Source organism: Phyllobates terribilis, unplaced genomic scaffold (assembly GCF_046119375.1).
Source record: "Phyllobates terribilis strain yellow unplaced genomic scaffold, ASM4611937v1 Scaffold_12__6_contigs__length_324123572, whole genome shotgun sequence".
NCBI classification, from domain to species: Eukaryota; Metazoa; Chordata; class Amphibia; order Anura; family Dendrobatidae; genus Phyllobates; species Phyllobates terribilis.
This window is the reverse complement of record NW_027362772.1, coordinates 289,795,090-289,822,897: the sequence shown is the minus strand read 5'-3', so window position 1 is coordinate 289,822,897 and position 27,808 is coordinate 289,795,090. Positions and strand designations below refer to the sequence as shown.

The 27,808-nt window shown below is 42.5% G+C and overlaps 1 long non-coding RNA gene across 1 annotated transcript; it reads left to right on the top strand.

Annotated features, from left to right (window-relative positions):
• On the top strand, positions 1-27,781 carry LOC141172696 (uncharacterized). The gene is made up of 3 exons (XR_012252519.1): positions 1-1,129; positions 25,150-25,229; positions 26,284-27,781. It is a non-coding gene; the product is annotated as an uncharacterized lncRNA (long non-coding RNA).
• Positions 27,782-27,808: the final 27 nt, after the last annotated feature.

The window sequence follows — 27,808 nt, the reverse complement described above, 5'->3', positions numbered from 1 at the left end:
GTAGATTCTTTGAGGAATACAAATTCACTGCATTCGACATGCATAATAATGGCCTACATGAATGATCTTGGCAATATTCCAGTTGTTACCAAATACATTTTACTAGCAAACTACTACACAAAACTAATTGGTAGAGTGTAAGTGTCTTTTCCATTTCTGGGGTAACTGTAGTGAGGAGCAGTAGTTCAGTTTGTGACAATCCTAGCTTACTGATTAATACCAATATGGTTCATTGCTGAGGGCCATGGTCAAATCGTGGGGTTACCTTGACCTCAATATCTCCAACTAGAAAAAAGGTTGCAAGGAAAATTGCAACCGTGAACACTATCTTTTGTGCACATATAACATCATATTTTTGGAAGCACATCACGAGGTGATGTGCTGCCAAGAACAATGATTTGTAAGCAAGCATAAAAATCATCTCACCCAATGAGCAAGCATTTTGAGGTGATTGCCAACCTGTATTAGACAGGCCAATAATGGAGAAAGAGTTTTCAGTAGAACAGTGGCATAACTTCAAGCTTATGGGCCCCAATGCAAAATTTCCAATGAGGCTCCCAATTATTGCAAGTTTTTAATAGCATTGGAATTTGCTTATAGTCCAAAGGGACTTTTTGGGTCCCTAGAATCCAGGGCCCGGAAGCGAATGCAACCCCTGCACCTCTTGTAGTCACTCCCCTGCCTAGGAACGCTTCTTCCCAATTATCAGTAAGTCTAAGAGGGCCCTAATTTTTTAATGTTTTTTAATGACTCAGAAACAGATAACAGTTAGTTAGTTAATCAATAATCACCAATAAAAGAAATTATCCACAATGTGCACTTGCATACAAATTGTAGGTAAAGGGATTTTCCAACTGTCAATAACCCCTGCGCTTCCTTTAACCTTTGCACCAAAAACACAAGAAGATTCCACTATAAGCTGCACCACATGAAGGAGGCTTAACGCTGTTTGACTGTACTAGGTGTCGTAACCTGAAACTCATAATATATATTGTGAAATATGGTCAGGACCAATGAGATTGCTATTTTTCCTCAAGATTTCTTTCACATGCCCACTAAGCTCCAGGAAGTATAAAGAATCCTAGAAAGCTCAATATCCCTTGCAAAGTATGATTTGCTGAGGGCTTTGGTAAGTCCTACTTTTGGGTCTTAATTTTTATGGAATGATAGGCATCTTTAGTGGCAAACCCGTCCTTCAATCCCTGGCATGTAGTACTAAGGTGAAGGACGGAAGATATATGTTCAGGAGACTCTGTAAAGGAGGACTGCTGGTCACCAATTGTTGGTGTTGATGGTGAACCTTTGTGTTTCTTTGTTAAGTAGTTGTTGGAAGGCCACCTGTAAAGCCAGGTAAGCTCTTGTCTAGTTAGTGCTCATACAAGCAGGTGGTAATTTTTGTTTTGTGCCTAGATATAGAGGCTTTGTACACCATCCATAAATAACAAGAGAACCACTGTCTGAACTGAACTTCTGTAACTGTCTCTGATTTCATTGATTCCATTTTGCCAAACACTGCGCTGTTATTCTTCCTCTGTATAAATAGATGGGTCTTTCCTTGCCAGTGACTTGGCTCAACAAATCCGTAGATTTAAAAAAAAACTCATTTTTTTATTTTTTGATACTCTGCCAGGAGATGTTTATGCTGTATGTGTCTATGTCTGCCCACTTAGTGTTTGTGATGTGGGTTGTAGATTGTAGATGGATTCACTTATGTGTTGGGATATTCTTTTGAATTTATTTAGTAAGAAATTGGAGTCCTTAACCAAAATTGAGCAACTGTAAGAATGGGCACATCTCTTCTCTATGTCGTATTTCAAGATATAAAGCATCTTATCTACATACAGTGCATTGTGAAAGTATTTTGCCCCCTTGAACTTTTCTACCTCTTGCACATTTCTGGCTTCAAACATAAAGACATAAAATTTTTATTTTTTTGGGAAGAATCAACAACAAGTGGGACACAATCGTGAAGTGGAACGAAATTTATTGGATATTTTATACTTATTTAACAAATTAAAAACTGAAAAGTGGGGCGTGAAATATTATTCAGCCCCCTTGAGTTAATACTTTGTAGCGCCATCTTTTGCTGTGATTACAGCTGCAAGTCGCTTGGGGTATGTCTCTATCAGTTTTGCACATCAAGAGGCTTAAATTCTTGCCCTTTCTTCCTTGCAAAACAGCTCTAGCTTATTGAGGTTGGATGGAGAGCGTTTGTGAACAGCAGTTTTCAGCTCTTTCCACAGATTCTTGATTGGATTCAGGTCTGGACTGTGACTTGCCATTCTAACACCTGGATACGTTTATTTTTGAACCATTCCATTGTAGATTTTGCTTTATGTTTGGGATCATTGTCTTGTTGGAAGAACTTGTTGTATTGCAGACTCCAACAGGTTTTCTTCCAGAATGGTCCTGTATTTGGCTCCGTCCATCTTCCCATCAATTTTAACCATCTTCCCTGTCCCTGCTGAAGAAAAGCAGGCTCAAACCATCATGCTGCCACCACCATGTTTGACAGTGGGGATGGTGTTTAAAGGGTGATGAGCTGTGTTGCTTTTACACCAAACATATTGTTTAGCATTGCGGCCAAAAAGTTTGATTTTGGTTTCATCTGACCAGAGCACCTTATTCCACATGTTTGGTGTGTCTCCCAGGTGGCTTGTGGCAAACTTCAAACGAGACTTTTTATGGATATCTTTGAGAAATGGCTTTCTTCTTGCCACTCTTCCATAAAGGCCAGATTTGTGCAGTATATGACTGATTGTTGTCCTATGGACAGACTCTCCCACCTCAGCTGTAGATCTCTGCAGTTCATCCAGAGTGATCATGGGCATTTTGGCTGCATCTCTGATCAGTCTTTTCCTTGTTCGAGATAAAAGTTTAGAGGGACGGCCGGGTCTTGGTAGATTTGCAGTGGTCTGATACTCCTTCCATTTCAATATGATCGCTTGCACAGTGCTCCTTGAGATGTTTAAAACTTGGGAAATCTTTTTGTATCCAAATCCGGCTTTAAACTTCGCCACAACAGTATCTCGGACCTGCCTGGTGTGTTCCTTGGTCTTCATGATGCTCTCTGCACTTGAAACAGAACCCTGAGACTATCACAGAGCAGGTGCATTTATACGGAGACTTGATTACACACAGGTGGATTCTATTTATCATTACCAGTCATTTAGGACAACATTGGATCATTCAGAGATCCTCACTGAACTTCTGCACTGAAAGTAAAGGGGCCGAATAATATTGCACGCCCCACTTTTCAGTTTTTAATTTGTTAAAAAAGTTTAAAATATCCAATAAACTTCGTTCCACTTCACAGTTGTGTCCCAATTGTTGTTCATTCTTCCCAAAGAATTAGAATTTTATATCTTTGTGTTTGAAGCCAGAAATGTGGCAAAAGGTAGAAAAGTTCAAGGGGGCCAAATACTTTCACAATGCACTGTATATTGTTGGAAAAGGTTTTTCAAAGGCAGTATCAGTCAACATTGCATCTTTGCTGGAGGATTTGCGAGGGGCTTTTTGATCAACTGACTTGTCGCTTGAGGCCATCCAAGACAGATCAGGGGGGTAGAAGAGGATGCATTGTAGCATCTTGATTCTTGTGGTCCAGTTTATATCCAGTGCGGTGCATGGGAACATTTTTCAGAATTTATCCCTTGGGTTTAACATTTACCTTTTTCTCATTACCTGTTTCCACCAGTGTTCAGAAAATGTTTTGTTTTGTTTTTTTCTCAAATAAACAGAATATGCAGTTCTATGCTAAATATTTGTTTTTAAACCTGTTTGTATATAAATTGTTATGTTAATGTGACTACTGCTCTGATTAGTTGGAAGTATCAGAGATGGTATTTAAGTCATGAGATTTTGACATTTGTGTAAATACTGTGAAAAAAAAATTGTAGTTCAAAATGTACATAATCTCAATTAAAAATGTTTTCCTTGTTGCAAATCCAGGATCTGAATTAATTTAGGGATCTAGTCTGTTAACTGAATTAATGTTAATGTTTGAAAATGTTTCTATGGAGGACAGCATTTTTCAGCCACATCCCAACTTTCATCTAAAGCCACACTCTGACCCTTTATTATTCTCGCAGTATTATATTTAAAGGCATTGGTAGCACTCTAGGTACAGTAATGGGGACTCCTCAGGCCCGAGCCAACATAGAATTGGTAGTAGTGTTGTTATAAAGGCTGGGGATGGCTTCAGAAATAAAAGGCTAACTGTATTAGAGATGAGCGTTGTTCTACTCGAACTGTTCGCCAATCTCAAATTCGAGCTGTTTTGGGCGGTGTTCGAGCCGTTCGGCGAACACGAACGATTTGAGAAAAATTCGGCTGTTCGAGGTTATGTTCGATAACTGTTCGTGCACCAAAATCATAACTGGATTTTTTCTCAGTAATGATGAAAATTAATGTTAATACGCAGTTTGTGTGTACAGCGGGGTGGGGGGAGGGGCAGGGGATGGATCTCTGCAGGAACAATGAAGATCTCCATTTTTTTTTCTCTTTCCCGCATTTGCAGTGGGGAGGTACAATCTGTCAGCCTATCAGCAGCACACACACGGAGCGAAGTGCTTTTTTTCACACAAGCAAGGGCATGTGTCATTGGCAGTGTATGTCACATGTCCTTGCCCTATAAGACCAAGCCATTTTCCCCGTCGCCACCATTTTCTCACTGCTGCAGCTGCGTGTTAGACGGCACCGCTGTTGCTGTGTGCGCTATACCTTGTTAATTTCAAGCCAATTTTCGCACAAATATACAGATAGCTTGGGAGTAGGGAATAGTTGTGATTGCAGTCCTTTTAAGGACTAGGTTACAGCATTTCCTACGACTTTTATCAGGGAGGTCTGTGCTCTTAAATAGATAGGTTGTGGGAGTAAAGACTAATTGTAATTGGAGTCCTTTTCAGGACTAGGTTACATCAGTTCCTATCAGTTTTTGCCAGGCAGGTCTGTGCCAGTGCTGTGCAAGTTTTTTTCACAGCATTTGGCTGAATCTAGCAAAGCTAATCCTTTTTGGCCTATTGCAGAGTGTGTTAGTCAGTGGAGTAGCCTATCTGTGTTGCAAAATATAACACCTGTGTATAGAATACCAATTTTTTTACTGCACCTAGTGAAGTAAAATCTTTTGGGCATAGCATCATTCTATTAGTCCATCTATACTGACCTCCATCAGGTTGCAAACTGAATATAATTTTTTTCTGCATCTAGCTCTGAAAAAATATTTGGGCTTCTAGCAGTGTGTGGGACTTGGTCTATTAGTCCATCTATACTGACCTCCATCAGGTTGCAAATTAAAAATAATTTTTTTCTTCATTTAGCTCTGAAAAAATATTTGGGCTTCTAGCAGTGTGTGGGACTTGTTCTATTAGTCCTTCTATACTGACCTCCAGCAGGTTGCAAATTGAATATAATTTTTTTCTGCATCTAGCTCTGAAAAAATAGTTGGGCTTCTAGCGGTGTGTGGGACTTGGTCTATTAGTCCATCTATACTGACCTCCATCAGGTTGCAAATTAAAAATAATTTTTTTCTGCATCTAGCTCTGAAAAAATATTTGGGCTTCTAGCAGTGTGTGGGACTTGGTCTATTAGTCCATCTATACTGACCTCCATCAGGTTGCAAATTAAAAATAATTTTTTTCTGCATCTAGCTCTGAAAAAATATTTGGGCTTCTAGCAGTGTGTGGGACTTGGTCTATTAGTCCATCTATACTGACCTCCATCAGGTTGCAAATTAAAAATAATTTTTTTCTGCATCTAGCTCTGAAAAAATATTTGGCCTTCTAGCAGTGTGTGGGACTTGGTCTATTAGTCCATCTATACTGACCTCCATCAGGTTGCAAATTAAAAATAATTTTTTTCTTCATTTAGCTCTGAAAAAATATTTGGGCTTCTAGCAGTGTGTGGGACTTGTTCTATTAGTCCTTCTATACTGACCTCCAGCAGGTTGCAAATTGAATATAATTTTTTTCTGCATCTAGCTCTGAAAAAATAGTTGGGCTTCTAGCGGTGTGTTCGATTGGTCTATTAGTCCATCTATACTGACCTCCATCAGGTTGCAAATTAAAAATAATTTTTTTCTTCATTTAGCTCTGAAAAAATATTTGGGCTTCTAGCAGTGTGTGGGACTTGTTCTATTAGTCCTTCTATACTGACCTCCAGCAGGTTGCAAATTGAATATAATTTTTTTCTGCATCTAGCTCTGAAAAAATAGTTGGGCTTCTAGCAGTGTGTGGGACTTGGTCTATTAGTCCATCTATACTGACCTCCATCAGGTTGCAAATTAAAAATAATTTTTTTCTGCATCTAGCTCTGAAAAAATATTTGGGCTTCTAGCAGTGTGTGGGACTTGGTCTATTAGTCCATCTATACTGACCTCCATCAGGTTGCAAATTAAAAATAATTTTTATCTGCATCTACAGTACCTCTGAAAAAATATTTGGGCTTCTAGCAGTGTGTGGGACTATTTGTATTAGTCCATCTATACTGACCTCCATCAGGTTGCAAATTCAAAATAATTTTTTTCTGCATCTAACCCAGCCAATAGTTTTGGCCTAATACCACAGTTTGGCCACTCAGCTCTGCTCGGTTACCATCCATTGTTTTTTTGTGCAAACAACTCCAGAGTTGTGAATTAGTTAACCACCAAAATGAGTGGAAAAAGGCCTGCTGCTGGTGGAAAGGGGAATAGGCGTGTTGGGAAGGGGAAAAAAGGTTGTGTCCGTGGGGTAGGTGTTAAAGCAACAGTAACATCTGCAGAAGAAAGACCATCTTCCAGCCAAACTAAAATGTCTACTTCTTTTAGCGGACAATGTGATAAGATCCCTTTCTTACGGCCACGCCAATCGCTACAAATTCCAGATGAGGCACAAAAACAGCAGGTGCTTCAACGGATATCAAGTGCTCCTTTAAGTGGGCTCTCCTCCACATCAACTTCAACATCACAAATACTCCAGTCCTCAAAGGTGTCACCCAAATCGCACTTGCTTCCTCACAGCTCCCAAATCTCCAGCTGCCCGTCTGAGTATGAGGTAGAACAGATGGTTGAGTCTGCAGAGCTGTTTACTCATACTATAGCCTGGGAATCAGAGGTCGACTCCAGCGCTTCTGTGAATCCAGACGAGGAAATGATCTGCACTGATGCCCAGAATCTTTATGAGTCGGATCCAGGACCAGACGCAGAAGGTTCTGACCATAATGTAGACCCTCATTCCCAAACTGTAACTCCTGTTGGTGGAGACAATGAGGAAGACGATGATAAGACTCAAATACCTGATTGGAGCGACAACTTTAGTTTTTTGTCAGGGCAGGAACAGGTTGGCTCTGAGGACGACGGGTGTGATAACGCACAGGGTGATGATGATGAGGTCGGAGGTCCCACTTACTGTCAACCCACAGTCAGCCAAGAGATGAGGTCAGCAGAGGAGGTGGAGGAAGATGCTAGTGACGACGAGGTCAGGTTGCGCCTTCCTGGACAGAGACGTAGTACTGGAAGCACGTCAACAACTGCATCCTCAAACACAACTCTGCCTCTCACCACAAGTCGTGGTGGCTCTTCAGGTCGCATGGGTGCTAAGCCTTGCATAGCCTGGGCATTTTTTCAGATCGATAAAGATGACCCAACTCGTGTTATCTGTAACATTTGTCAGCAAAAGCTAAGTAGAGGCCAAAAAATACATAGTTTGAGTACTTCATGCATGAACCGGCACATGGACATGAAGTATAAGTTGCAGTGGGAAGATAAGTGTGCTACAATGCGGCCTAGCCGGCCGGGCCAACCACCGTCTGCCATATCTTGTGCATCCGCGGCCTCTTCATCCTCTGTGACTGGGGGGACAGCAGTCACACCTGTTTTGGGGCGCAGACCTGCCACCTCTTTACCCGCAACAGCCAGCGTGATTGGCAGGTCATCATTTTCTTTGGAGGTGGTAACACCAGCTGGTGTTGAACGCTGTCCGACATCGATAGCACCACCTTTGGATCAAGGCAACCTAACATGTCCGCCTGCATCTTCCTCACAGACCGGCAGTTTGCCAGGGACACCCTTATCAACCCCGTCTAAGCACAATAGCCAGCCCTCGGTCCCTCAGATGTGGACAAGTAAAAGACCATTTCCTCCTAGCCATGAGAAAGCTAAGAGGTTGAATTTCACCATCTGCAAGCTCTTGGCTACAGAAATGCTGCCTTTCCGCCTGGTGGACACAGAGGATTTTCGAGACCTTATGTCCGTCGCAGTGCCCCAGTACCAGATGCCCAGTCGGCACTACTTCTCAAAGAAAGGTGTGCCTGCGCTCCACCAGCATGTCGCACATAACATCACCACTTCTTTGAGAAACTCTGTGTGTGACAGGGTGCATTTCACCACAGACACTTGGACGAGTAGGCATGGACAGGGGCGTTACATGTCGCTGACTGGGCACTGGGTAACTATGGTGACAGCAGGACAAGGGGCTGCTGTCCAAGTCTTGCCGTCCCCACGAGTTGTGCGTCAATCCTCTTTATGTCAAAGTTCCTCCACTGCTTCTGCCTCCTCAACCTCCTCTCGGTCATCCACCTGCACCCAAAGCCTGTCTGGTCATGCCACAAGCTTTCTAACTGCGCAGAAGGGATCCTGCACACCTCCTTACTATGCTGGCAGTAGGGCTCAACGTCATCAGGCGGTTTTTACATTGAAATGTCTGGGAAATGTGAGTCACACAGCTGAGGAGTTGTGGTCAGCTCTGGAGAACCAATTTCATGAATGGTTGTCTCCACTGGACCTGAAACCAGGGAAGGCCGTGTGCGACAATGCTGCAAACCTGGGTGCGGCCCTTCGCCGGGGCAATGTCACACACGTGCCTTGTATGGCTCACGTGTTGAACCTGGTTGTCCAGCAATTTTTAGCCCACTATCCCAGACTAGATGGCTTTCTGCAGAGGGCACGGTCGCTGTGTGCTCACTTCCGCCGTTCGCATCCCGCAGCTCAGCGACTTACATCTCTACAGAAGTCGTTGGGCCTGCCACTTCACCGGCTAAAATGCGATGTGCCTACCCGGTGGAATTCAACTCTGCACATGTTGCAGCGACTGTGGCAGCACCGACAAGCCCTGGTGCAATACGTTCTGACGTATAGCCTGGGCCAGCGAGATTCAGAGGTGGGGCAAATCACGCTGGAGGAGTGGTCTCAGATCAGGGACCTATGCACCCTTCTGCACAGTTTTGAAATGGCGACGAAGATGTTTAGTGCTGACGATGCCATTATCAGCATGACTATTCCGGTGATTTACATTCGGGAGCACATGTTAAACAGAATTCGGAGTCAGGTGGTGGCACAAGAGGAGGTGGAGGAAGTAGAGGAGGAGGAGTTGTATGCGGAAGGGCTAACATCTGCAAGGTCCAGACGGTCGGCAGCACCAAGGCGGCAGGCATGTGAGGGTGGGGGAGATGGTTTTACCAGGGCGCATGGTAGCAGCCAAACTAGTGAGGAAGGTGCAGGAGCCCAGGAAGAAGTGGAGGACGAACTGATGGAAGACTCGTCAGATGAGGGAGACCTTGATCACATTTCTGTTGTGCGAGGTTGTGGGGAGAGGACAGAGGAAGGAAGCATGATTGTTACCTCGCCACCAACACAACAGGGACTTGGTGCTCCTGGATGCGCAACACACATGAGTGCCTTCTTGCTGCACTACCTGCAACATGACCCTCGAATTGTGAGAATTAGAAATAATCCTGACTACTGGGTTGCCACACTGTTAGATCCCCGGTACAAAAGTAAATTTGCAGAAATTATTCCTGCCATAGAAAGGGATGCACGCATACAGAAGTATCAGCAGAGACTGTTGCAGAATCTTACATGTGCTTTTCCACAAAATACCAGTGGTGCACGTATTGAATCTCACAGTTCCAACTTGCCAACCGTGGGACCGTCAAGTGTTCAGCACTCAAACCGTAACAGAACCACAGTATCTGCTGGTAACATCAATTTTGCGGAATCATTTCACCACTTTTTTAGCCCATCCTTTGCAAGGCCACAGGAGACAAGAAGTCTGACACATAGTCAACGCCTAGAGACGATGGTACAGGAGTATCTCCAAGTAAACATTGAAGCCACGACTGTGTCACTGGACCCTTGCTCTTTTTGGGCTTCCAATCTGGATAAATGGCCGGAGCTAGCCACTTACGCCTTGGAGATCTTGTCATGCCCCGCAGCCAGCGTTCTGTCTGAACGTGTGTTCAGCGCTGCTGGTGGTGTGCTGACAGATAAGCGCACGCGGCTCTCCACTGATAATGTAGACAGACTCACGTTCATAAAGATGAACAAATCATGGATCCGAAACGACTTTTCTACCCCTGTGTCATCCTGGGGAGAGTAAAAGCTTGATGATTGGTTAAAATCACCCTACCAACCGTTTTAAGCTTTCAAATTACTAATCATGTTTATCTGTATCTTGACTGGAAAATAATTTGGGCTTTGTAGCAGTGTGCAGCACTGATCCTATTAGGCCATCTATACTAAAGCTTCACCAGATTTATAATTAAAAATAATTTTTAGCTGCATCTAGCCCGGAAAATAATTTTGGGGCTCCGAGATGCGCAAGGCACATAAGTGCCTTCTTGCTGCACTACCTGCAGCATGACCCTCATATTGTCAGAATTCGAAGTAATCATGACTACTGGGTTGCCACACTCTTAGATCCCCCAAACTTTTCGATCAACCTTTTCATTTTAATAAAGACCAAAAAAATGGTCATTTTTGAAATTATAAGCATTAGCAGGTTGTTAGAAACTGAAATCAAACAGTTTTCAACTCAAAACTTTATTCTAGGTGATGTTACATTTTCACATAGGACCCCTTGTTCGAAAGGAGCTTCTGAACTCTCTCGTCCATTGAATTTGTCAGGTTTTGGATGGTTTCTGCTTCAATTGTTTTGCATGAGGACAGAATACCCTCCCAGAGCTGTTGCTTAGATGTGAACTGCCTCCCGCCATCATAGACACTCCTTTTAATGATGCTCCAAAGGTTCTGAATGGGGTAGAGGTCAGGGGAGCATGGGGGTCACACCATAAGTTTGTCCCCTTTTATGCCCATATCAGCCAGAGATGCAGATGTTTTATGTGCAGCATGAGATGGTGCATTATCATGCAGAAAAATGATCTTGCTGTGAAATACACGGTTCTTCTTCTTGAACCATGGCAGGAAGTGCTGTTTGAGAAAATCCACATACATTATGGAGTTCATCTTTAGCGCCTTCAGGGATCCTAAAGGGGCCGACAATCTCTCTCCCCATGATTCCAGCCCAAAACATTACTCCACCTCCTCCTTGTTGGCGCTGTAGCCGTGTTTGCGTGGGGTGTCCATCAACCAGCCATCCTCCACTCCATCCATCTGGACCATCGAGCGCTGCACGGCACTCATCCGTGAACAAAACAGTTTTGAAATCAGTCTTCATGTAATGTTTGGCCCACTGGAGCCGTTTCTGCTTGTGTGAAGTGGATAGAGGAGGTCGACAGGATGGCGCATGCACAGCTGCAAACCTCTGAAGGACCCTGCATCTTGTTGTTCGGGGGACGTTGGAGGCACAAGCAGCTTCAAAAACTTGTCTGCTGCTTGTCAACCTGACGTAATTGCCTGTAGGAAAGAGTCCTCAATTTGCCCTTATCAGCACGCACACGTGTGTACTGTGAATCAGCTACATACTTCTTGATTGCCAAGACACTTCATCCTGATCATCGCACAATGTTGATTGTAGTCATGCCTTGACCTAAACACTCCACAATTTGTTGCTTCTCAGCAGCCGACACATCCTTTTTCTTTCCCATTTTGGCATTTTTGGCAGAAAATGTAGGCTGCTTAATAATGTGAGAGAGCCTTCTTAAGTAGTCTTGCCTTTCATTGGACACACCTGTCAAACTAATTAGCACAGGTGTCTGCAATTGCTTACAGTGATATAAAGAGCCCTGACACACATCACCATCAATGAGTTTAACTGACAAACAAACAAATTCTTCCCTTATCACTCCTAAACACTTTTTGTATAATAATTTGGAACGCAGTGTACATGTGCTTTTCCACAAAACACCAGTGGTTCACGTAGTGAATCTTACAGTTCTAACTTGCCAACCATGGTCTGTATGGAGTTGTTCAATAAAGGGCCCAAAATTAAGATAACATAGATGGGAGAGGTCTCTATGAATAGGAATTCCTAAGTATTTGATACCCTGTGAGGGCCAGGCAAAGGGAAAGTTGGACTGGATGGAATCCTATATGGATTTGGGGAGGGAGACATCGAGGGCCTCAGACTTCGCTGCATTGATTTTAAAATTTTACCATGTAACAAAGTGATCTATTTCAGCCATAACAGCATGGATGGATATATGTGATTGAGTGATATATACTAGGACATCATCAGCAAATAGAGAGCACTTGTACTCGGTGCCTCCCACCTCAATCCACCTAATATTGGGGTTATGGCGAATTGATGAGAGCAGGTGCTCCGTCACTAGGATGTATAAGAGAGGGGACAGAGGACATCACTGCCTTGTCCCATTGATGATTGTGAAAGGTGATGAAAATGTTCTGACGCACCCCCTGGGCCTTGGGACACCCGGAGCCGGACCCTTTTTGGTGGATGCTGGTGGTTGTAGTCTTCGTGGCGGCGACCCAGTTCCGTGGCTCAGGGCGGTCAAACCAGTGGCGGAACTATTTATGTGGTTTTCATGTTTAAATGTCCGACTACGCCACCCGTGGATTGCGGTCAGAGTGAACCGCCGCTACAGGGCAGACCACTGAGGCTGGTGTTGTGGGTGCAGCAGAGCGTAGCATAACTCCCCACGGGAGGAGTATAGCCTCAGGGCAGTGTATGCGGAGGATGGGGGTGATGGTGCAGGGCAGCAGCAGTAACGACACGGAGTCAGTGATGCAGTTCAGGGCCTTTACTCACAGTTCTTATTATCCAGACCACATCTGCAGGTAACGGCTGCCCACGTCGTACTGTGCTCACCAGGTGAGGGGCTCAGACAACTCCCAGATAACTTTGGAGCACTTCACAGGACCCCCTTTGTGTGTCCTTTGTCTGGCCTTTCTTACCAACACTTCTGTCCGGCTGCCTCGGGCCTCCTCTTGGTAAACTTGGCGCCAGTTTCCCTGACCCTATGTGGTGCCTTCCTAGCGGGTGTAGCGAGGGGCTGCGCCACATAAAATGTCAGAGCCTCCGGTTTCTATCTGAGGGTCGTTTCCTGCCTCCACTAGTTCGGGGACCGGTCTCCCCCTTTGGCCTGACCCCTCCACGCAGGTGGATTCGGGCGTGCGGTGGCGACTCGCCCGTCCGCACCCCTGGGATCCCTTCATTCCTCATTCCTGGAGCCTTCTCCGCTCCTCTTCCTTCCTTCTCCCTCTTCCAGGCCTGGGCCTCTGTTACTAGGCCCGCCTCCGGAGCAGAGCTCATGCAGAGCCCCTGCTCCCTGCCTCTTCTGCTCAGACTTCTCTGCACTGAACTAAGATGGTGCCCACCTTTTATACTCCCTTCTCAATGCACCCAGGAACTGCTTCCTCCCTGCTCCTGCACTACAGGGTTCCCCTTCCTCAGTGTTCCCTCCCCCACTCCAGCCAGGGACAGGGACTGTCGTGACCATCTCAGGGGCATATTGGTCGCCCTGCCCCACGGCAATGTGGTGTAATGCATGCAGGTGTCGGGTCCTGATCCACACTCCATCCTTACCTGAGAGTGAGATATCACACCTCTGGGTGAGGTGCAATACGTCTGTAGCAACCGAGCCCTCAGGGTGCTACAGTTCCATTTATCTTCAGCCTAGGTGACATATTGCGATACAGGGCCGTGATTTTGGCTATAAAAGGGTCCCCTAGACCCCTACCCCAAGCTTTTTAAGAGAATCATATATGGCGTGCCAGGAGACTCTATGGAATGCTTTCTCAGCATCCAACGAGAGTATCTAATTACAAATTTTTAACTGCATCTAGCCCAGGAAATACTTTGTGCCTAGTAGCAGTGTCTGCTAGTGAGCGGATTATCCCGGCTGTTAAGCAAGCTGCACCACCTGTAGTTTAGACACTTAATTTTTTCAAAGGAAATGCTTCGGGACCATGGGATACTTAGTGAAGAGCATCAGGAGGCACCCCAAGGCATAGGGGCTGGGACTGGCAGTAGGATGCCTTGCGGTGGACAGCCGAGCTCGATCCTTATAAAAGCTTTTTAACTGCAGCAGCTTTAGTGGACGCTACTGGAGCTGGAATTACCGCGGCTGCTGGCATGAGACTTGCCCTCCAATAGATCCTTGTAAATGGATTTAAAGTGTATTCATTCAAATTAGAGAGACAATTTAAATTAAAAAGCTTAGAGCTGCCTCCACCACAGGGGGGCTCGCTCGACCCACCAGCGGACAGGCACCAGTATTGGGAGAGGGGGGCTGGCCGTCAGGGTTCACCGCGGCTCTGGCACAAACCCGGCGACACGGAGGTGGCACGGGCAGGAGCGGACTGGCCGTGTCGGCTTCTCACTTTTTGGATTTTAGAAGGGCATGACATGCCTATATCTGTGTCTCCCCCTCCTTTTACTCCTCCACCTCTTTTATTTTCGCATTACTATATGTACTTGTCACTTTTCCATGTGTTAGTTATGTCTTCTGAGCAGTTTGTCAGCTTTTGGACACCTTTGAAGGTGTTTTCTATGTGTTTCTATGTGTTTTTGTTTGCCTGCCATTGGTTTTAACGGTGTTCGAAGGTGTTCGACGAACAGTTCGACGAACAGTTCGGCGAACACACGGGTGTTCGACGAACCGAACTCGAACACTACGGGGGTGGCTCAACACTAAACTGTATCTTAACAGCATGCTCTGCAGTCATCAGGAGAAGTAGTTGTGGTGGTTTAGACAAGATGGAGAAGAAAAAAAAGTGAATAATTCCAATCAGAGAAAACATTATCTGTGAGTACCTTGATTTAATATTATTATGTTCTGCTTGTGACTGCATTAGATCAGTACAATATTCTCTTACTGCATAATGACAATCTGCAGCATTCTAGTTTAACACTGGAATCTAGAGATGTGAGGATTGCTTGAAATTCTAATTCAGCATTTTTGCAGAATTTTCCACAAAAAATTGATTTGCAGTAAATAAATTTGCACAAATCTAAATACTGGATAGCTTGTAATTTCTCTGAAAATATACATGGGGGAGATTAGTTAAGGAAGGAGAGAGAGAGACAGACAGAGAGAGAGGACCCTGCTGAGCATAAGAGCTTGCTCTCTACAGAAGTGAGAGAGAGGATGCTGTTGACCATAAGAGCTTACACTCTACAGGAGAAGAGAGAGGACCCTGCTGACCATAAGAGCTTACACTCTACAAAAGGGAAGGAGAGGACCCTGCTGACCGTAAGAGCTTATACTCTACAAGAGAGAGAGAGACAGAGAGATAGAAAGAGGACCCCACTGACCATAAGAGCTTACACTACAGGAGTAAGAGAGAGAAAGAGGACCCTGCTGATCATAAAAGCTTACACTCTAAGAGAGAGAGAGAAAAAGAGAGGACACCTTAGACTATACAGGCTTACTCTCTACAAGAGAGAGTCTTACCTAGTGACTCTAGAGATGGAAAATGTCTCTGTCGTAATGGTCCAAGATAAGAATACCAGGAAGATAGTGGATCAGAGAAAAGGGGCTAGGCAAATGAATGGTCAGAAGAAGGTCCAAGGGCTGGCAGCAATAGATCTACAAGCAAAGGGCAAGGCACAGAGAAACAAACCAAACAGATCTGAAGCTACGACTGACAGCTATCTCAGACTGCTGGTCAAGTTAAGTAACTGAGTAATCATTAGGAACAGGGAACACCTGACGAGAGCTCAGCACCTCCCAGTCTCAGATTGGACGGCTCAGCTGTCAATCCAAACACAAACAGCTCAGCACACCCCTGCACTATACTGGATGTCTGAGCTTTCAATCACTGTGTTCAAGGCACACTGAGGGATGGAATCGTGAGAATGAGCATAGTCTTTCCCAAAGAGTAAACCTAAAGCAGATGTAAAAAAAAACACCTTGCAGTAATGTAGCTCAGCCTGAATCTGACAGTGCAGGTATGGTTAGTTTTATGACTGCACCGCAAAAGTATTTCCATATATCTATCTTGTGAAATTATTTTTCAAATTACAAAATCCTCAGTAAAGCAAGGTGCACTGGTTCTCCTGTCAGGGAGGGAACAGTCCTGGTAGAATTATATGCAGTAAAATAATTGGTTTAAATGCTCTACTCTGTGAATAGGAAAGTACATGAAGAAGCTGTCTACTTTTTCCTGCACCTTGATCAGTCAACGGCATCAGACTCTAATCCAACTCCAATCTTATGAGCCCTCTACATCATTGTGCACTCAGGAGAACAGAACCAGGTGAGCACCGGCCACTGTACCCAACCTGGCACCATTCTATATGAATCTTTATATGAAATCAGATAGAGAATGTTTCCCAACTTCAGTCCTCAAGAGCCACCATAAAAATCATTTTTTATGATTTCCTTAGTAATGCCCAGGTGATAATTTCACCATCTATACAATACTAAGAAAATCCTGAAAACCTGGATTGGTGTACATTATGCCGCTGCAGATTCACCATGTGGACGTATCTTTAGGATACTTTTATATGGCTATACTAAGTAATTTTCGCATTTTCATTACAGCTCCAATTTCAGGACCTTTTCTGAATTTTTTAAATTTTCATCCCCAGCAAATATAGATCTTCCACTGATCCTATTTCGGCTTCCATCTTTTCCATTTAGGTTTTTGAAAAGAATTCCCGTTTCTGAGAAAAAAAGCAAATAAAAAAAACAGTTAAAGGTTTGCGAGATAAATCTAGGTTTGCAACTTGACGTTCATTCCATCTTGCTGAACATTAACACAATGAAACATATTTTCTTGGCTGCAGGTAGGCACATTAACATTTCTTTGGAAGAAATAGCTAGGAAGCTTTTTCGAAAAAATTACTACATCATGTACCACAGGACAACTGTAGCTGCAGCTTATAGTATCATCAACGAGGAATTTCGAGTTTCTGAAGTTGGGATGTTGGGGAGAGGAGTCTATGTTAGTAGAGATTAAGACAAGGCTTCAAGATATCCTATAAATGCGACAAATCCAAAAGTGGTATTGAAGCTTTCTGTAAGAGTGGAAAAGGTTAAGAAGATTAAGCATCGAAATCACCCAAAGCGACTAACTTGGCATGAGTATGGATACGACAGTGCTTGGGTACCTCCTGGGTGTGGAATGGTGCAGAGCAACCTGGAAGAAAATTGTATTTATGACCCTCAAAGGATTACAGTGATTGATGTTGTCTGTAGACCTCTTCAACATGTGGATTCTTTAAAAAAAATTAGTTCTTACCAAACAATATGGTGGTGCACTTGTGAGGAGCTTGAATGTGTACCCAGCACATACCACCACTCGTCCCAGTGCCTTCGTACAGGGTTATATTAGAGAGTTCACTGCAGATTCTTTGAAAATGGTGGGTTTGGCAATGATGATGCAGTCCACGATTATTTAAGTCCAGCAGCATTTTTAAACAGGAAAGAGTCTCTTCTGAGAATTACTAACTCTTTATAGTCTGTAACTATTCTTTAACCTGGTTGTGGTTGACCTGTTATTTGGACTTGGATTCTGCCTCTTGTCTTGCACCTCTGATTTGTAACCAAAAGTTTACATCTCCAGTTTTCCCTCTGGCTTAGACTTCTAACTTTGTCTCCCATTCCGGACACTCAAATGCGACATTACTAACCTTCTGTATTTCATCATTAACAAACTCCACTATCAATCAGTGACATTTCTGAGGAACATTACCTGGGATCTGACTTGACTAAACTTTCCGGGGCTCACTGGTTAAGAACAGAAGGATCCATTAAACCCCCTTATTGTACCTTATTGCTAGCACCAATGTGAAGATCGATTGTTCTCAGATATGCCAACATAAAATAAGAGATTCCTATAAAAAAAGAAATTCGCTCATTTTTGGTGAAATGTTTAACCTCTGATGGATCTATGTGGTACCGTGTGATATTATCAACTTGTATCATCCCACATCACATGTTTGCGCCATCTTTAATATTACGAAATGCTCTTCAATTAACTCTTTTTAGCTCAGGGTTAAACTTTTAGTTTAATTCCCAAATAAAATAGTTTGGCCGAATATCAAACTGATCAATATCTCAGTCCTGGCCAACTCCTTCAAAGGCAGAGAACTCCAATGTGAGGGTCTCCAGTTGCCAGAATATGACGAGAGTTGTATCTTTGCACCAGCTGCAGCATTATAGGGTGACAAACACTGACCAAAGGTAGCAGTACAAGACAAAAATAACAAAAATAATCAAAAGCAATATTACTAAGACCCCAAATTCTAAAACTACTTTTAAATTACTTTGAAATTATATTCATTGCTAGTGGTGAGCGAATATACCAAATTTAAAATTTGGCAATTTGCTAGACATTGGCCAGGAAATTTGATTTGCAGCTAAATGAATCAATGACATTGATTATGTCTTATTATAATATGAGATCTAGAGATCCCAGAGCATAATAAATATGGGATAAAAAAAACCTAACCGCTCACCTGTCCTACTGCAGCCCCAGACCTGCAGTCCTCCTCACCTCCTTTTCGGCTCATACAACATGTTCACTCTGTGCCAGAGCTTCCGGTACCAAGTCGGCTTCGAATATCAAGACTGACGTCACCCAAGGTTTTACCAGCGCCTTGTGCCAAGCATGTTGTGATGTCTAAACATGACAAAAGAGCCCAAGAGAACATGTGGAGCACTGGGCGGTGGACTGTGTCGTCGGGACAGGTTAACGGTGATGTGATTTTTTTTTCTTCACTCTATTTGTATTATGCTCTGAGGTCTACCGAAACCTCAGAGCATAAAAAGGAACATTACATTTTAATTGAATAACTTCACTCAAATTTAGCAAGGAATCCCCCCCCCCGCCCCACGGTGGGTACGCCTATGAGTCCATTTATTACATTTTGGAGTCATGAGACCCCAGAACACTATAAACGGCTTTTTTTTTTTTTTTTTAAAGGAATTGGGGCTCCTTTAATTTACATCAAATAAATTCAATGCAAATCAAATTTCCCAGCCATTTGGAGCAAAGCTAACAAATTTGGGTGGTGGCAGATTCGCTCTTCTCTAGTGGCGATGCTTCTTTTTTTCATTTTTGTTTTAAAAATGTAATTTATTTAAATATAATTGTTACTAATTATGTGAGCCTTTACATTACCGATGAGTCTGTAAAACTTAATGTGTCATCAGAATCAATGTGATAATTGTTTTCTATCCTACTGCATGGGCTGTAATGCTGCTACTATGGGACGGTAGAAAAAAATTGAGATTTTATTACTAATTACTTGGTGAGCTTTTTGGAATCTTTTCTTAGAAAAAAAGTATATTTCTATGTTACAAGTAGTTCATCTGGAAATTTGCTCTGAAGTATTTTGGGTATTTCAAAGTTTATGAAATCAGATTATTAAATCCCAGCCACGTGGTTTCTCAGATTAAAAGTGGATGTGATTTTTAGCAAGGTTTGGAGCTTATCTTTTTAGTTGCGCTTGTGTGTTCACTTTTCAGTTGATTCTTAGGACTATAGTGTTTACAAAAGATTTTTTACATTTACTTTTGTCTTAGAGAAAAATTGTAAAATCCATAAAGACATCCCCAGAGAGGGAACATTGAACATATTGGATTTATTATAACTTTGGAAGTGCATTGAGCTGTAGGGTGCATTGCTGGAAAAGGGGGGGGGGGGAAGAACTCTTTAAATCTCTTAGTTTGCGAGTGTGAATGAGCTGAGTGTGACCGGAGCGTAAGTGCGAACGAAAGTAAGTGTGTGACTTGTTTTTCAGTGACTTTGGATTCAAGGAGTTTGGAAGGGAGGACTTTGGACTGAATTGCTGTCCGTATTTTATTAATTATTTATTTTTCTTTTTACTTAACATTCTGTCTATTGCAATCCCCATTAGGAAATGAGCTCCATTATTGACAATGCTATCCAGTGTACATCTTGCCACATGTATGCATTCCTTGAACAGCCGGTCGGGGTTGCTTACTGCTGCGCGAGATGTGTGCACGTTGTGCGTTTGGAAGCCCAGGTACTGGATCTAAATGAGCAGCTGGCAACACTGAGATCCATTGACAATATGGAAAGGAGTCTGCTGCTCACTGAGCAGCAGCTCACTGGGGTAGATGTGGGGGAGGGTGGTAGTCGGGAGCTGCAGGACAGTGAGGCCGCTAGTTGGGTGACAGTTAGAAGGGGGGGTAGAGGGAAGAGTGCCAGGGAGGCTAGTCCTGATCTGGCACACCCCAATAAGTTTGCAAAGTTGGCAGATGAGGGGAGTGACGGTACAGGGGTAGCACTGCTGCAGCAAGGCATGTCCCCTGAAAGCCAGAGGAGTGTCAGCTCCAGTTTAGAGGGAAATGGGAGAGCAGGGTAGGCCAGGCAGGTACTGGTAGTGGGGGACTCAATTATTAGGGGAACATATAGGGCAATCTGTCACAAAGACAGAGATCGTCGAACAGTGTGCTGCCTACCTGGTGCTCGAGTCCGGCACATTGCTGATCGGGTTGACAGATTACTGGGAGGGGCTGGTGAGGACCCAGCGGTCATGGTGCACATTGGCACAAATTACAAAGTTAGAGGTAGGTGGAAGGTCCTTAAAGAAGATTTCAGGGAATTAGGCTGCAAGCTGAAAGCAAGGACCTCCAAGGTGGTATTCTCTGAAATACTACCGGTACCACATGCCATGCCAGAGAGGCAACAGGAGATTAGGGAGATAAATAAGTGGCTCAAGAACTGGTGTAGGAAGGAGGGATTTGGGTTCCTGGAGAACTGGGCTGACTTCTCAGTTGGCTACAGACTCTACTCTAGGGACCGGCTGCACCTCAATGTGGAGGGTGCAGCTGTGTTGGGGGAGAAAATGGCTAGAAGGTTGGAGGAGTGTTTAAACTAGGGATTGGGGGGAGGGTATTCATTTTATAGGTGGGGAAGATAGTGCAGATAGTGACCTGGGCACAAATAAAGAAATTTGGGTTGGGGTTATAACAATTCAATAAAGTAAGAAGGAATAGAGGTACAGAGAGATACATAAAATGCATGTACACTAATGCCATAAGCCTCACCAACAAAATGGAGGAATTAGAATTAATTTTGTTGGAAAATAATTATGACATGGTAGGGATATCTGAGACGTGGCTGGATGAGAGCCATGACTGGGCAGTTAATTTACAGGGCTATAGTCTGTTCAGAAATGACCGTACAAACAAGCGAGGGGGGGTGTGTGTTTATATGTAAAATCACCCTTAAAACCCGTCTTGAGGGAGGATATATGAGAATCTAATGAAAATGTAGAGTCCCTGTGGGTGGAGATAAGGGGAGGGGGAAAAATAATAAATTACTGATAGGGGTTTGTTATAAGTCGCCAAAAATAATGGAAGTAGCGGAGAATATCCTCATAAAGCAAATAGATGAAGCAGCGACTCAAGGAGAAGTCATTATTATGGGAGACTTCAACTACCCTGAAATACATTGGGGGACAGAAACATGTAGTTCAAGCAAAGGTAATAGGTTTTTGACAACTATGAGAGACAATTACCTTTCACAACTGGATCAGGACCCAACAAGAAGGGGGGCACTGCTAGACCTAATATTAACCAATAGGCCAGACCGCATATCAAATATACGAGTTGGGGGTCACTTGGGTAATAGTGATCACAAAATAATACATTTTCATGTAACCTTTAATAAGATGTGTAGTAGAGGGGTTACAAGGACACTAAACTTCAGGAAGGCAAATTTCCAATGGTTGAGAGATGATCTTAGTGCAATAAACTGGGACGATATCCTGAGACATAAAGCTACACAAAGCAAATAGGAGACATTTATTAACATCCTTCATAGGACCTGTGCACAATATATACCCTCTGGGAATAAACATGCTAGAAATAGGAGGAAACCACTATGGCTAAATAGAGCTGTAAGGGGCGCAATAAGTGACAAAAAGAAAGCATTTAGAGAACTAAAGCAAGTAGGTAGTGATGAGGCATTAAATAAATATAGAAAATTAAATAAATTATGTAAAAAACAAATCAAGGCAGAAAAGATTGAGGCAGAGAGAATCATTGCCAGAGAAAGTAAAAATAACCCCAAAATATTCTTTAACTACATAAATAATAAAAAATTAAAAAATGATAGTCTTGGCCCCCTTAAAAATAGTCTGGGTGAAATGGTGGATGAGGATGAGGAAAAAGCCAATATGCTAAATGATTTTTTTTCAACCATTTTTACACAAGAAAATCGCATGACAGAAAACATGATTAGTGATAACAAAAATTCTCCATTAAATGTCACTTGCTTAACCCAGCAGGAAGTACGGTGGAGTCTAAAATTCACTAAAGTTGACAAATCCCCGGGTCCGGATGGGATACACCCGTGAGTACTGCAGGAATTAAGTAAAGTCATAGATAGACCATTATTTTTAATTCCATAATAACAGGGTCTGTACCACAGGACTGGCGTATAGCAAATGTGGTGCCAATATTCAAAAAGGTGACAAAAACTGAACTTGGAAATTATAGGCCAGTAAGCTTAACCTCTACTGTGTGTAAAATCCTGGAGGGTTTCCTAAGAGATGCTATAATAGAGTATCTGAAGAAGAATAACTTCATGATTCAATATCAACATGGGTTTACGAGGGACCGTTCCTGTCAAACTAATCTGATCAGTTTTTATGAGGAGGCAAGTTCTGGACTGGACCAAGGAAATGCAGTGGATTTTCTGTATATGGACTTTTCAAAAGCTTTTGATATGGTTCCACACAAAAGGTTGATACATAAAATGAGAACAATGGGGATAGGGGAAAATATATGTATGTGGTCTAAGAATTGGCTCAGTGATAGGAAACAAAGGGTGGTTATTAATGGAAAACACTCAGACTGGGTCTCAGTTAACTGTGGGGTACCACAGAGGTCAGTATTGGGCCCCCTTCTTTTTAACATATTTATTAATGACCTTGTAGGGGGCATACAAAGTAATATTTCAATATTTGCAGATGACACTAAACTCTGCAGGGTAATCAATACAGAGGAGGACAATTTTATATTACAGGAGGATCTATGTAAACTAGAAGCTTGGGCTGATAAATGGCAAATGAGCTTTAATGGGGATAAATGTAAGGTAATGCACTTGGGCAGAGGAAATAAAATGTATAATTATATGCTTAATTGTAAAACACTGGGCAAAACTGTAACTGAAAAAGACCTGGGTGTATTGGTGGACGACAAGCTCACGTTTAGTGGCCAGTGTCAGGCAGCTTCTGCAAAGGCAAATAAAATAATGGGATGCATTAAAAGAGGCATAGATGCTCATGAGGAGAACATAATTTTACCTCTATACAAGTCATTAGTGCCACCACACTTAGAATACTGTGTACAGTTTTGGTCTCCGGTGTGTATAAGAAAGACATAGCTGAACTAGAGAGGGTGCAGAGAAGAGGGACCAAGGTTATTAGAGGACTGGGGGGTCTGCAATGCCAAGACAGGTTATTACACTTGGGGTTATTTACTGTGGAAAAAAGAAGGCTTAGGGGTGATCTTATTACTATGTACAAGCATATGAGGGGACAGTACAAAGACCTTTCTACTGATCTTTTTACTCTGAGGCCAGAGACGGGGACAAGGGGGCATCTTCTACGTCTGGAGGAAGGAAGGTTTATTCATAATCACAGACGGGGATTCTTTACTGTAAGAGCAGTGAGACTATGGAACTCTCTGCCGCATGATGTTGTAATGAGTGATTCACTATTAAAATTTAAGAAGGGCATGGATGCCTTTCTTGAAAAGTATAATATTACAGGTTATATATACTAGATTCCTTGATAGGGCGTTGATCCAGGGAACTAGTCTGATTGTCGGATGGAGTCGGGAAGGAATTTTTTTCCCCAATGTGGAGCTTAGTGTTTGCCACATGGGGTTTTTTGCCTTCCTCTGGATCAACATGTTAGGCTATGGGTTGAACTAGATGGACTTAGTCTTCCTTCAACCTTAAAAACTATGTTACTATGTATCTCCAGAGAGGGGACATTGAACATATTGGATTTATTATAACTGGGGAAGTGAGAAAGAGCTGACAATTCAGCCTCCATTGAATTAGGACCCCCTGACACGAACATGTAATTAGACATCTGCTGAGAAACAGCCAACAAGTCTAGGATTCATATACTCACATGCGGAAAAGTACAGGGGCTTCCTCTGTTCAAAGGAATTATCTCAGACTCTCTGGAGCCAGTGGTCAGTGATGAATACTGGGGTTTGTATTGATCTGATATTTATTGGAGATATATTTTCGGCATCATAGCGAAGGGACGATCATAACACATTCACTCACATCATCGTAATGCCGGACGAATACTTCCAACCTAATATGGTTGAGATGGATGATGCTATCCGTGCCATGTTTCATCCCTTTGGAAAGGTAAAGTCATGATTGGAAACATAACAACAATATCTCCCGACTGGGACCTCCAGAGGTGAAGATATCCTAAAAGTTGAGGATCTTATAAACTTCTAAAAGACCTAGCACACCCTACAGCCAGGCCCCCATATGAGCTCAACAAGGGGAGGTATGTGGGCATAACCTTGTTCTAACAAAAACCAGAGATTGCATTTTTTGTCCTTTGTCAGTTCTGTAAAACACAGTACTTTATGGTTCTTTCTGTTGCTCTAAGGAGCTGTTCTAAGGAATGCTTCCCTCCACTGAACTCTGAACAATTTCCATGATGACACAGATTTAGTACTTTTTCTTTTGTTATCCCTTTTATGCAATGTGATTTCATATAAGGTATTATTTTGTTCCCATTTTGTAACATCTTTGTATATTTTTTATAAACACTGTCTACCTTTCTGGATTAAATGTATAAAATTTAATAGCTCCGTTCCTTTGGCTCTGTAGCCATACACTACCTGTAATGGGTGTCCGATCCTCTTGTATAAATGATTGGTGGTGGCAGCTAGTAGTTCCTTTTGTTATGGCGGAGTTGCGGCCCCTGACAAATTGGTGGCAGCAGTGCGATTTGTGTGATCTCTCCAGTATTCTCCCTGACACTTTTGCTTTACTTTTATGTGTTGTCTGTTCTTTAGATATTAAATCTTGGAGAAGAATAGCAGCCATATCCAGTACTACATTATACTGTCCCTAATTCACTATACAACGAAACCAGGTGAGTGAAAATCTTCTCATTCAATAGCACTAAATCATAGTTCTAAGCAAATTTGCACTCAAGTTTGATACACGTATTTTCACGATGGAAAATCCATGGTTTGTTACAGTACTAATAATATCACTGAGATTTAGGATGTTGAAGAAACATCAGCAGCATAAATTGATCGGAGCGGTGGAGAGTGATGAGTTAATATGTGGAAATTCAAATTTGGCCAGGAAATTCAATTTGCACAGAATTAATTTTATATCAATCAAATATACATTATTCTGTTCTGAGGTCTCTCCAGACTTCAGTGAATAATAAAAATGTGTAAAAACAATAATAAGAAAAATTATACTAACTCAGCCTCACTTTGCTGCTGCACAGCTTTCACTTCTATTGCTCCAGTTGTCTTCTTTGGTTTGGTCATCATTGTGGTCTTCACTGGGTCATGTCGGCATTTTCCTGTGCAATTCATCTGTGGTGTCTTCTAGTATGAAGCATATTTGCAGTTTCCTAATGCCCGCCATATTTGAAGGTGTCTTCCGGCGACCGGCATTTTCTGTGTCTCCTTCACTGACTATGTTGGCCAACATCAAAATGTTGCTGCTGCAGGAAACACCAACGCTGCCGGGTGCTTAAAGATGCCAAAAATGAACCAGTTAAGATCAAACTGGTAAACAGACTGAATATAGCAGGTTTATGCCAGGTGAGTATTCTTTTTTGTCTTTTTAACCCATTTTAATCCATTAACCCTTTTGAACCATGCAAAATGTAATTTGGATTCAATTCAAATAACAAAAGTGTAAAATTCTGGCAAATATGTTTTTTTTGTGAAATTATTGCTTCAAATCAATTTGCTCATCTCTGTCACTTTGATTATCACTTTGGATATCACAATATAAACAGTGAAAATACTGTAAAATTAGCCTTTTGCTACAAAATTGATGAAAAAAACTGCATAATTTGCAGTCCTGTTTGACAGCTTCTTTGTGTTAAGGACAACACTAGATTTGGATTTAATGATCCTTCTATCTTGCTGCTCATTAATGCAATAAAACTTTTTTTCTAGCTTGCAGGTTTTCACACTTGAATTCCTTTTAAAGTAATGAATAATAACATTTTTCGAAGAAAGTACTACACCATGTACCATGGGACATCCGTAGATGCAGCTTATAGTATCATCAAATATGGATTTCAAGTTTCTAATCAGGGGATGTTGGGAAGAGGAGTCTATGCTACCAGAGATAAAGAGAAGGCATCAAGATATCCAATAAATACAAAAGAACCAAAAGTGGTTTTGAAGCTTTCTGTAAGGGTGGGAAAGGTTGGGAAGATTGACCGTCAAGAACACCCAATGCGTCTCACTTGGCATCATCATGGATATGACTGTGCCTGGGTTCCTCCAAGATGTCGAATGGTGCTAAGTAAGCTGGAAGAAAACTGTATTTATGACCCATCCAGGATCACAGTGATCGATGTTCTCAGTGGTCCTCCTCGTCACGTGAATAATTTAAGAAGATTAATTTTCTAGTCTCGCAAGACCCCAGTGCATAGTAACCATGATTTGTGAAAAATAAGGAAATCCTCATTCTCAACTCATTGCTCACCTCTCCAGCCCCTCCACTCCTAACTGTCACCTGTCTGGTCTTCATCGCATCTTCAGATTGCTGGCACTCACACTGAATTCCCCAGGCCTCTCATGCTGCACCTGAACTTCTTAGTTTGGTTATGCCCAAGAGAGTTCTGTCCAAGCGTGAAAGATCACACCAACCATTACCTTTACATGCACATGTGGAGAACCCACCTCAGTTTAGTTAATTACAAAAGTTCTGGGCCATTGTGAAAAGCCTGGGGAATTCAACACGAGCAGCAACAATCTGAAGATGTTATGAGGACCGGATGGATGATGGAGAGGAGCAGAGGAGCCGGAGTGGTGAGTGGTGAGGTGACTATAAGGATATATTTTTTTGACACTATGATGACCTTTTACGGTTCAGAAAAATGAAGACCAATGGAATTACAAAAAATACGCATTTTGGCAAATGCAACTTTTGTAAAATTTGAGTAGAATTCAATTTCACTGTAATTTATTTGCTCATCTCTATTCATTAGCCATCACTCAATGCTGCCTCTTGCCTGAACGTGCTTGGCCAGTGCTCATTGCTTTGATTCTACCTCTTGTCTTCCCCCCTTTGATTTGAGGCCATCTCCTCGTCTCTCTCTGGTTTGACCCGCATGGACTTTGGTCTCTGTCTCCTGATTCTGACACCTGACTAGCATTCGATGCCTCATTACTGACCTATCGTGCTGCCACCAGGTACTATTCTGAGCACCATTATTAGCCCTCGGTGCTGGGATCCATTGTCAAGAATGGGAGGACATGTTGCACTTTTTATCTTAAAAGGGCATGAGGATAACAACAATATCATAATATTACATTAGTAATAATGAAAAATAATATTACTAACCAAACAACACGACTGGTAAAAATTATTTCTAGATTATTTCATATTTTCTTTTCGATGACTGTCTAGTTTAATTTTTACTAATAAAATTAAAGGGGTGTATTTTTATTGTGTTTCTCCTTAATGTAC